The 12,801-nt window shown below is 38.3% G+C and overlaps 1 pseudogene; it reads right to left on the bottom strand.

Annotated features, from left to right (window-relative positions):
* Positions 1-200: 200 nt before the first annotated feature.
* On the bottom strand, positions 201-11,896 carry LOC127410761 (ryanodine receptor 3-like; annotated as a pseudogene).
* Positions 11,897-12,801: the final 905 nt, after the last annotated feature.

Consider the following 12,801-nt stretch of genomic DNA (forward strand, 5'->3'; position numbering starts at 1 on the left):
AATGCAATCAAGAGTTTTTTAAAAAGAGATGAAAAAATGTTGTGCAATGGTTTTGGGGTTGAAGAAGGCAATGTGTAGAGCTTTTCTTTTGTTTTGTTTTCTGACCAACAACGAAAAACAATGTTCGAAACTAACAAAAGAAAATGTCAAGACAGAGTGAGAATAAATTGCCACTATTTCTCAAGGTAACGCAGGAAATGTCAGATGCCGTTGTGTCGTGATGAATAAACCGAGGCGTTGTTCTGGTTCTCCAGCAGATTCTGTGTTTTCAGAAGGTCCAGGTTCTTCAGGATGTTCTGGTTCTGCAGTCTAACCCAACTGGTCTTCGCTTACAGAAACAATCACCAGCTGGGAATATTCCACACATACAGAACGACTCCTGCAGACACACGATCATGTTTTAAAGCTGTTGAACAAACACCTGAAGCTTCAGCTTCTGTATAAATCTATAGTTTTCCCTGCTGAGAATATTAAAGAATCAAAATCATATTTTCAGAACAGACCTGACCAGTGTGTTCAGTTTCATCTTTGTTGATCAGGTACATCAAGAAAAATCTGAAAGATCAAACATGGAAATTAGGAACATTAGGAGATTAAAACGCTCAAGATCATTCTTTCATTTCGCAGGCGACACTAATTCTAACCGATGAAATTTTAACCTGTCAAAGTGCACAATGTTTGCATACAGTACTGTCACAAAATGTAATTAATGTAGGCAAACTGTTCATCGCTCTCCAGCTTTTGATATTTGACCAATGTTTTATGATTTTGTTGTGTCAGGAGTGCAAAATCCAAATGCTACTGTATCTGTCAATGTGTAGAGATATTCCTCTGAACAGATGTCATTCTCTTTCATAACATCAGATGAGTTATATTGATCATGGTAATGTGATACTCACAGGTAGTTTGCGAGGTTGTGTTCTTGTAACGTGTGACTTTCAAAGCCGTGCGGCGTCGTGTCGAAATAATCATTACCAATACCACAGATGAAACATTTAGTCTGCAAAACAAGGGCAAATTAAAAAGGAAACACTTTATTAATGTCCATGTTTCACACATTACATGTCACTATATTTATTACAGTTTATGCCATAAGAATGTGTAGTGTAACGCAACTTCACATAACAGTTCTTTGCACAATTCTTTAGTATCACTCAGCTCTTCTGAGAAAACTTCATATATAATGTGACCATTACAAATGTATAAGAATGTTAAATGGCATTTATATGGATAGCACTACAAGTGTGTTATGACATATATAACAATATAATGTTATAAATACTTTATATGTAAACTCAGACAGTATTCAAGTGTGTGTGTGTGTGTTTGTGTACCTCCATGTCTTCTTTGACTTGTTCCTGTTGGTCTCTCAGCTATCCAAAAGCATCAATGATCAAACCTGCATGAGCACAAACACCACAGGTAATATTATTAGGAGCCAAGCTCTGAAGGTTTTCTCATTATTACTCTTTTTCCGCTCTTGAAGTCTATAGCAGCCCATAGAACCGTATGTAGGAAAATGCTGGGTATGACTAGCCCACACACAAAATTTGGGGTCTCTAACTCAAACCCTCTAGCGCCACCAGCAGTTCAAAGTTTTACTTACGTTTCGGTGTATAACTTTTGAACCATAAGTTTGATTTGTTTCCTTGAGTAATGCCCATTGGTCCAGTTGGTCACATCGTTTTTTAGCTCCGCCCACTAGATTATCTGCTATATCAAATTTTTTCAAAAACCTACTTTTTCTAACTCCTCCTAGACCATATGTCCAATTCACTCTAAAGTTTGCGTGCATCATCTACAGGAACTCATGACAAAAAGTTATGAAATTCATAATGATAGACCAAACCGTTCTCGTATACCCCATTAACAAATTTGACAGCGAGCCAAATTGGACGTAAGGCTGTCTCTTCGTAAAACTTTAGCTTATTGACATGAAACTTGGTATATGTCATCACAAGTGTGACGTGAGGGTACCTGCATAATTTTGGCACAGCACCACCTAGTGGTCAAGAAATAGGAAACATTGCTATTTTTGCTTATAACCGAATAGTTTGGCATAAAATCATGAGACTGGTCACTTTAGATTCCTTGGGGCATACGGAGTCGAATGATACCCAATTTTCCATGGTCAGCCATGCTTCCGGTCCACCGTTTTGAATTTAATTGAAAACCTACTTTTTTAAACTCCTCCTAGGCCATACATCTGATTTGCAAGAAATTTGCCGTATATAATCTAGGGACACTTGTGACAAAAAGTTATTTAAAGCTTTTTGATAAACCAAACCATTCTCGTGTAACGCATAAACAAATTATAAGGCAAGATGCCAATAAGGATCTGAGGCTGTATGTCATGAAACTTCGTATGTGGAATTTTGACCACGCCCTGACAATACCATATCAATTTGCTGATAGCACCACCTATTGATCAAAACTTTTAAGCACTTTTAATACACTGGAAGCCATTAAAATAATGTATTTTTTTCACCATTCTGCTTAAAATCATCACTGGAATTCTAAATTCAATCAAAATGTTTGTCATTGGTGTGCTTGGGCCTGTAATTGCTGCTTGAAGTTATATTTAGGGGCCAAGCATTGAAGGTAGCCCTTATTGAATCCGTTAGTTTTCTTGTTATTCTTCTTCTTCCCCAATGGGAGTCTATGGCAGCCCTATAAAAGCTTCATATGAAAATGATGAAATTTAGAACACTGATAGGGGTGGACATGAATAGCCCCTAAACAAATTTTGGGGTCTCTAGGACACACTCTATAGCGCCACTACCAGTTAAAAAACTCATTTTCTTTTGTGCGTGTTTTTTAAACCGTTTGTCCTAGGAACAACATTCTATGTTTCTCTGATTACACTCCTCCTGATGATTTAAATGGATCTCTTACATTAAAACTCCACCCATAACAGCAGTCGCCATCTTGGACTATGTCATTTACAGTTTAAACTTTTCACATCCTTTAAACTATGTCCATTTTCCCCAAGCAAAGGCTCAAATGATCTCCACACCGAGATGCACAGAAATTATTGGTATGCATCATCGACATTGGTATGCATAATGTCCTGAGGATACCTGAGCAGTTTTGAGACAGTGCCACCTATAGTGTAAAAGATAACCCACACTTGTGTGCTGACTCTAAAATCGGCATGTCTCTTTGCCATGACTAAGCTATGTCGACTAAGTGGTACAGTATGTAAGGTTCTAAGGGATGTGAGTTGAATCCCCACCTCAGCAATTAATGCATTAGGAATTTCTGTTGTTCTGTAGATTGTTTTTATTATGCTCAATGAATGGTTGTGGGGCTTTCCCCCAATCAATTGTGATTTTCATCTTTGTTGAAAAGTTTACATGAATACGACGTTGATACGCTTGCTATGGCCCTTTGGTGAGTGATAAAGTTGTGGCTCTGTGGTCCAATGGATTGTTCATTGAACAGTGGAATAGAAGTCACAGGTTCTAATCTGTCCTGGGGCATATTGTGATGTGTTGTGTACTTTCTCTGTATATCATGTGCTCTTTGGGTTGTGCAAAGGTTGCCATGCTGGTGCTTGGCCACATCATTGCTTTTTGCAGTTGTTATTATTATTACACATTGATTTGTGAAATATTGTCTTAATGAATCATTGTTCACTTCAACAAATTACAGGCTGCAAAAATAAAACCTGCCAAAATTTTTAAGCAGAGGAAGGAATGAAATATTGAATAAAATCCATGAGTGGTTCATTATTATTTAATTGTAATTTAAGTGTTCAATTATACTGTATGTACAAACATGCTGTAGCCAATATAACATTAATAACATGATGATTGTGTTCACAGTGAGGTACCTTGTATGATGGCCAGCAGGATCACAATGACAAAGAAGAAGAAGGTGATGTCAAACAGAATCCGGTAGAGTTCATACGGGTCACCTGCTGGGTCATCGATTTCATCACGATACCACCACCAGCTTGCACGCCCACATACATGTGAAACAGATAACACTGATAGAGAGAGAGAGAGGTTTGAAGAGGAGTGTACTGTCTCATTTGGAAGATTAAAGTCAGTGCAGGACACCCACCCACACACACACAGACACACACACACAGATGGTCGTTTCTCTTAAATTCTGTGAACGTTCTTTGACATTTCTTCTGCACGTAGGCTGCAGGATCTACATCTGTCACTCACAGTCATCATATCATCGCATTGCATATCAGGCTCGTCCTCGTCGGCGCTCTTGTTGTAGAACTTGCTAAAGAAGTTGAACGCTACGACAGTGTAGAGATACACGACCACAGTGGGCAGCCCTACCGTCAACACCAGCTGAACAAAACAAACAGATATTTACAGATTAATTCTGCCATTTCACTGGTTTTTAACTTTCTTTTGGGACAGACTGGACCAATGACAATCAGTTACAATCAGAATTAAAGAACAACTTTTCTATCAGAAAACAGGTGAATATCAAGAAAATAACTGCGTGTCATATTTCATGAAAATAAAATGTATAATATAGCTGGAATTAGCAATTATGCTAATTAAAAAGTAATCATGACCTTTTTGGCATCTCAGAATTCTAATTCAATTCTGCACTGCACGAGAAAAGTTTGGTCTATCGAATGCTTTTAATAACTTTTTGCCAGCATGGTCTGCACACAATCCGACCCAAATTTGGGGAGGATCCGATGAAAATGCTGATGGTGGAGTTTGAAAAAACAGATGCCAATGACACATAACAAGTCTTGTAACGATACGCCAATGCCTTCGTAAAATACAGCAATACAAAATTCAATATGACCGACATAGGAACATTAGGTATGATTCGACTCTTTATGCCCCAAGAAATCTAAAGAGACCAGTCTCATGATAATAGGCCGAACTATTAAGAAGTTGAGTAGAAATATGTGTCGAAACTGCTCAGGTACCCTCAGGACCTGATGACTATGATATGTTTCATTTCAATATGCAAAAGTGTTGCCAAGATATAGCTTCACAACCTCTTTGGCGTGCTCGCTGGCAAATTCATTGAAGCATTATACAAGAACGGTTTGGTCAATCAAAAAACCTTTGATATATTTTTGTACGTTTTTTGGAAAATACAAAATGACAGAAAACTGAGTTGGGCAAACAATGTAAATATGGTAACCATTTGACTCTGTATGAATTAAGGCATCAGAGGAGAAAAAATATTTTTTGTTTGCAGGCCATACAGTTCAAAACTTCTAAACATATATATACTATAAGTGCCACTGTGAACTAGTTGGCGCTAGAGGGTTTGAGTTAGAGACTCTAAATTTGCCATGACAAATGTTCAGACTGTTCGCTAGTAGTGTGCCAAATTGTACAACTTTTTACTATGTGGTTCAATGGGCTGCAATCGACTCCCAGTCACAAATGGAAGAATAATAATAAGACTACCACTAACAGATAAAACAGGTGCCTACCCACCTTAGGTGCTTGGCCCCTAAACAAATAAAATTAGCAACTATATTTTGCTCAAAGAAAATCAAGTCTGAGAATGAGATTTTTTGCATTACAGTAATATGAACTCGGGTGCAAGTGTGCTAAAATGCCATGAAAATTATGTGACAATGCACAACTCTTACTGGTCATAAAACTTTGTTTTCTTTGTGCTCATCAGTGTTTGTAGTGTGATAAAGTCCCACCTGTTTGCCATTGTGTGTGACGGAGGAGAGAATGGTCCTCAGGGTTTTGAAGCCCAGGGCGATGTCCAACAGATGGGCAGCAAAGAAGAAATTATTATAGTGATGTATGTTATAAATCTTACTAAAACATCAGTGCAGCTGCTCTCAAGCATTTTAGTCTGATAGACGTCCTAACAAAGAAAGAATTAGCTTCAATGAATAATTTATGCTTTTCTGCAATCCTCTGATGTTTCAGCAGTAACCAGGATGTCGTCGGCATACTGCAACAGGCATGTGTCAGGTGGCAACTTCAAATCCTGTAATGTACAGTGCACAAAAGCTGAGAGGACAGCCGGTGAATCTCTGTACCCTTGTGGCAATCTCGTCTATGTATATTGTTGGCCCCCATAGGTGAATGCGAACAATGGCTGGGCCACAGGTGAAACAGGTACACTGAAAAAGGCAGAACATAAATCAATTACAGTAAAATGACCATGTGTTGATGGTATTAAATTAATAATTATTTGTACATGTGGGAATATTGGAGAAAGTGATTCAATTAAATCATTCTTGTGTCAATCTCCAAGTTCCATTAGACTTTCTCACAGGATTTATTGGAGTATTATATGGAGAGTGTGTTGGTATTAGAATACCTTATTCAATCAATTGCTCAATTATTGGCCTAATACCTTCTTCCTTTTCCTGGTTTTTGACTATTCTGACGTTTTGCTGGACATTTTAGACAGAGGCGCAGCTGTGTTGTTCAAGCGCGCTATAAGACGCAAGCTGGCATGCTGATCAAGCTCCGACAGCGTGGCTTTCGAATAGCGCTGCCGAGTATTTATCTAGTGAATCTCCACTCTCTTCATAACAAAACAGACGAACTACATCTCCTCACCCGTATAAACAAGGACTTTTCAAACTCTGCTGCCTTGTGCTTCACAGAAACCTGGCTGAGTAAAGCCATTCCAGACAGCGCGTTACATCTTCCGGGCTTCCAGCTGTTCAGAGCAGATCGCATTGCGGACTTAATGGGGGAAACAAGAGGCGGTGGAACATGCTTTTACATCAATGAAAGTTGGTGTACAGATGTAACAATGTTAAAGAAGACATGCTGTCCTAATTTGGAAGCGCTCTTTATTGTAAGCCTTTCTACTTGCCACGGGGGTTTTCCTCGTTTATTCTGGTGAGTGTTTATATTCCTCCACAAGGCTGCAATAGTTGGCTGATCAGATCACAGACATGGAACAACAATACCTGGACTCACTTATTATTAGTCTCAGCAATTTTAACAGAGCCAACCTCACACGTGAACTGCCAAAATACAGACAGCACATCACATGCCCCACCAGAAACAGAAATATACTGGATCACTGCTACACAACATTAAAGGATGCATATCGTTCTGTCCCTAGAGCAGCTTTGGGACACTCTGATCACTGTCTGGTTCATCTTCTTCCAACCTACAGATCACCAGCTTTCTGACGGACAGACAGCAGCTAGTGAGACTGGGGAAATTCTCTTCCATCACATCAGCACTGGCACCCCCCAGGGATGTGTGCTCTCCCCACTACTCTTCTCACTGTATACCAATGACTGCACCACCAAGGACCCCTCTCCTCCTGACTCCTGAAGTTTGCAGTCGAAACTACTGTCATTGGCCTCATCCAGGATGATGATGAGTCTGTATACAGAAGGGAGGTTGAACAGCTGGCTGTCTGGTGTAGTCAAAACAACATAGAGCTGAACATGCTCAGATCAGTGGTGATGATTGTGGACTTTAGGAGGAAGACCCCAACACTGACCCCCCTCACCATTCTGAACAGCACTGTGGCAGCAGTGGAGTCATTCAGGTTCCTGGGCACTACCATCTCACAGGACCTGAAGTGGGAGACCCACATTGACTCCATTGTGATAAAGGCCCAGCAGAGGTTGTACTTCCTTCACAAGTTGAAGAAGTTCAACCTGCCACAGGCACTGCTGATACAGTTCTACTCAGCAGTCACCGAGTCAGTTTTTTCCCTCAGGCTATCCATCTCATGAACAGTTAAAACTGCCCCATTGAGCAATAACTATGTGCAATTCACAGCTTAGTCTATTTATATTTATTTAACATATCCTACCTCAACTGCCATTACATTCCCTTGCACTGCCTGTATATAACTGATTTGTATTTGTGCATACGTGTATATATATATATATATATATATATATATATATATATATATATATATATATATATATATATTTTTTTTTTTTTTTTCTTATTGTGTATTTCTATATATACTTATATATTCTATTTGTTTTTTATTTTTATTCTATTTTTTTTATTATTATCTCTGTCTTGTTGTTGTATTGTTTGTGCACTGGAAACTTCTGTCACCAAGACAAATTCCTTGTATGTGTTACTTGGCAATAAAGCTGATTCTGATTCTTTTTTTTTTTTTTATCCCATTTTCTCCCAATTTGGAATGCCCAATTCCCACTACTTAGTAAGTCCTTGTGGTGGCGCGGTTACTCACCTCAATCCGGGTGGTGGCGGACAAGTCTCAGTTGCCTCCGCTTCTGAGACCGTCAGTCTGTGCATCTTATCACATGACTCGTTGCGCATGACACCGCGGAGACTCACAGCATGTGGAGACTCATGCTACTCTCCACGATCCACACACAACTTACCACACACCCCATTGAGAGCGAGAACCACTAATCACGACCACGAGGAGGTTACCCCATGTGACTCTGGAGTCAATCAGCACACCCTGGATTCAAACTCAGGACTCCTGGGGTGGTAGTCAGCATCAGTACTCGCTGAGCTACCCAGGCCCAATGATTATGATTCTTTAAGGCTGTGCTGGATTATTGTGCATTATTCTGTTTGCATATTTTATATACCCAACTCTACTTTAAAATATTCTGTCCTGATTCACAGCGAAGCATAGGTCATAATATACATATGCATTGTATTGTTTCATGTTTTATGTGTGTCATCTGAAGTGAGAGGTTCAGATAAACTGATGCACCGATGATTCTTTCTTTACAGTCTGATGGTTGTGTTGTTGTCAGACTCACGGTGTGTTGATGATGAGTCTGTCACTGTCCATTAATGTCATCATCAGACGGTTGTTCAGTGATGTACAAACCATCAAACTCCAGCTTACGAGCGATTTCCTTCTCAGGTTTAAAAACCACCAAAGGCACCTGGACAAAAGACACATTAAAAGTAGGGATGTCCCGATACCATTTTTTTGAGAACGAGTACGAGTACCAATACTTTTTTTTAGTAATCGCCAATACTGAGTCCGATACCCGTTTTTTTTATTTATTTTTTTTACTCAATATCAACAGTTTATTTCAATTTTATCATTGAAATTGTTTAAATAAATAAATGAAAACTTTAATCAAATGAAAGTATAACAATTAATTTTCAACATGAAATTGTATTATTTTTTATCAAGTGAAGTGGTTTTATACAGAACCTCACAGCAGAATCCTAAATACAACATTGGAGTTTTATTTGTCAAATAAAGTGCTGCATAATAGAGCATCACAGATGTGAGGTATTGCTTAAATATTATACAGTTACTATTGATTTATTATTAGTAGTAGTAGTAGTAGTAGTAGTATAACAGTGAATATTACATAACTATACAGTTACAACGATCTATTTCTGTCATAATTTTTTCATTTAAATTGAGCTTTTATTTTGGCAGAGCTTTTATTTTGAAGTGTTTCTGTGTTTTAGAGCTCTGACGTAATCACGGCAGATTCCCAATCCGGAAAAGCCGTTTGCTACGTGAATCACAGTGATTATTAAATCGCAAAAGGCTGTTATTTAAATGAATATGTATATGTCTGTATATGACTCGTGCTCAAAAGTGAATTAGTGCTCTGCTTGTTTTCATCTGCTACAAATTAAGCATGCGATGCTCATAAATGTTTTCCATGTATGAGTCAAGGATCTCTTAAAGGTATGAGCAGTTTGTGTCTCTATGCCTGCACAACACCGGCTCCACACATTCACAAGCACTCACATTTAAAACGCTGCACGTGCTGCACATGCACAATCTATTTATCTCATTAAATCGCAGATTTTGCTGATAAATAATCTCACTAGGACATGACATGATCGGAATCGGGTTCGATACCGCACTCATGTACTTGTACTCGTAAAAATGCTCCGATACCAAAAAACCAATACCATCTGACGTACGAATGTCATTACGTAAACATTCAGCGCACAGATTCATGAATGAATGGTTCTTCGTAAATGACTCCAGTTTTGTCGAATGACTCGATCAAAAGGACTCACTAACTCCCGCACGTAATTGGTTTGAATCATGATTTGAACCATTCTAAAAAATCATTTTGTTAGAATGATTCAGTCGAATCATTCTGATTCATGAACGAATGGCTCTTCATGAATGACTCCCTGTTCTTCAAATGACTCGATCAGACAGACTCACAAACTCCTGTGTTATTGGTTTGAATCATTATTTGAAACATTCTAACGAATCATTTAGTTAGAATGATTCAGTCAGATGATTCAGATTCACGATCGAATGACTCTTTGTGAATGACTCCTGGTTCATCGAATGACTCGATGAAAAAGTCTCACTAACTCCCGCAATTTATTGGTTTGAATCATGATTTGAATCATTCTAACAAATAATTTTGTTAGAATGATTCAGTCGAATTATTCTGATTCATGAACGAATGGCTCTTCGTGAATGACTCCCTGTACTTCAAATGACTCAATCAGACAGACTCACAAACTCCTGAGTTATCGGTTTGAATCATTATTTGAATCATTCTAACGAATCGTTTAGTTAGAATGATTCATTTTGATGATTCTGATTCACAATCAAATTACTTTTTGTGAATGACTCCCATTTTGTTGAATGACTCGATCAAAAAGACTCACTAACTCCTTTGTATAAACATGCTCAAAGACCGGCTGACTGTATATTATCTCTTATATATTTAATGTACATGAAACATCAATCTCTAACTCAAACAGGAAGTTTATAAAATGTTGAATCACCTTGTAGAAGAGCAGGATGAAGATAATGGCAAATGCCACAAACAGAGCGAGGAAACTCAGGTTGTAAAAGTTTCTGGCCAGATAATTCTGTAAAACACACACACACACACACACACACACAGGACGTCTGGAGTTATTTTTAGTTTGAAAGTGTCGCTGGGATCAGAGGAGGACCTCACTGAACACACTCATGATTATCCAGAGGCAAAAATGATCAGTAAACAAAGTTTTCAATCCAAACTTCCGCCAATCAAGTTAGGACTCTAATATTGAAGAACAGTTAAAGGGATAGTTCACCCAAAAATGAAAATGACTTTCTTTCTTCAGCAGAACACATTTGAAGAAAAATAGAAAAATATACCAGTTCTGTAGGTCCTTAAAATGCAAGTGAAAGGAGAAGCAAATAAACGCAGCATGAGAAAAGAAACAGATAATAACAGATCTAAACCAAAACCAATGAAGCTTCTGTACGGTGTTCCTCCTTCTCACTTGTAAACAGCACTGCTCTTCCGGCTGTGTCGTACGTGCGTCAGTTCTCACGTGTTTGACGTGCCAACGCGATTATGTCACACGTGCATACTGCTACAGAACGGAAGCATGAATTATAGTTAAAAAGTACTTAAATATTGATCTTTTTCACACCAAAAGTGATCGTGTCGCTTTAGAAGACATTAATTTAACCGCTGGAGTCGTATGGATGACGTTTATGATGACTGTCTGTGATTTTTGGAGCTTCAAAAGAGAAATCTCCATCCACTTGCATTTTAAGGACCTTCTGAGCTGAGATATTTTACCATTTTTCTTCAAATGTGTTCTGCTGAAGAAAGAAAGTCATACGCACCTGAGACATCATGAGGGGGAGTAAATAATGAGAGAAATTTCATTTTTGGATGAGCTATCCCTTTAAAAGTTTCAACAATATTTTCCACATTTTTAGAAAGATAGTAAAGCAAACACAACGATTAAGAGAAACAAATTCAGTCAAAATGTGTTCAAACTATTATATAAATACTCTGTGATACAGTAGCATGTGTGAGCGTGCTTACTTGTGTTATAAATCTTACTAAAACATCAGTGCAGCTGCTCACAAGCATTTTATTCTGATAGACATCCAGCCTGGCGAGAAATGATGCCATGAACGCATCGGCCAGCTCTTTCCTCTGACAGTGAGTCTGTGAGCACTTCCTCTTTACTGTTGTCCTGATCTTTCTTCTCTCCATCTACAACACTGGAGAATTAAACAAACAGACACACACACACACACGTTGGTGCAGCTATCATTATGAGGACTCTCCATAGACATAATGATTTTTATACTGTACAAACTATAGATTATATCCCCTAACCCTAACCCTACCCCTAAACCTAACCCTAACAAAAAACTTTCTGCATTTTTACATTTTCAAAAAAACATAGTTTAGTATGTTTAATAAGCCATTTCCCTGATTGATTACAATAAGTAATTAGTAATTGGTAGAGGATTACTTATTAAAAAAAGTAACTTACCTATCACTGCTAATTCCTACCCATGTCCTAACCAGATGCGGTTAGTAATTTGTCTCCAAAACTGCTGCGTCATATGACAACCACAGCCAATCATAACAAACTTCATATTTAATATACAGCTATGTGAAGTGGGATTTTGGACTGATAAGATTTCACTATGGGTGGAGCTACCAAGCACAGAGACAGAAAACAAACTGCTTTGCTGCGTAGTGCCTGGTTAGGACACGTTTTAATGACCATAAAACGATTTTATTATTATACTTTCACTCTGCGGTACGGCACTGATTCTGAAATGTTTTTGCAATATTCAGTGGCTATCGAAGGAGTGTAAGTAATACTGATTCTGACACTTAGAGAGGTCATATTCAACACCCATATCATACGTGTACGACATGTTAATGAGCTCATGGTTGTATATATAAATGGACCGGGTGAACTGGGGAGGAAGTTGTTTGAGTTTTGAAAATAACAGTATGCTTTCTTTGTACATCAAACTCTTTCTCTATGTCAAAAGAGCAAGAAAAATACTTGATATGTACATGATATGACCCCCTTGAACATCTCCATCCAATGTATCCACCTCAAGCAAGCGTATATGTGTTTTATGCGCATCTTGGAG

This window comes from Myxocyprinus asiaticus, chromosome 20, assembly GCF_019703515.2.
Source record: "Myxocyprinus asiaticus isolate MX2 ecotype Aquarium Trade chromosome 20, UBuf_Myxa_2, whole genome shotgun sequence".
Classification (NCBI taxonomy): Eukaryota; Metazoa; Chordata; class Actinopteri; order Cypriniformes; family Catostomidae; genus Myxocyprinus; species Myxocyprinus asiaticus.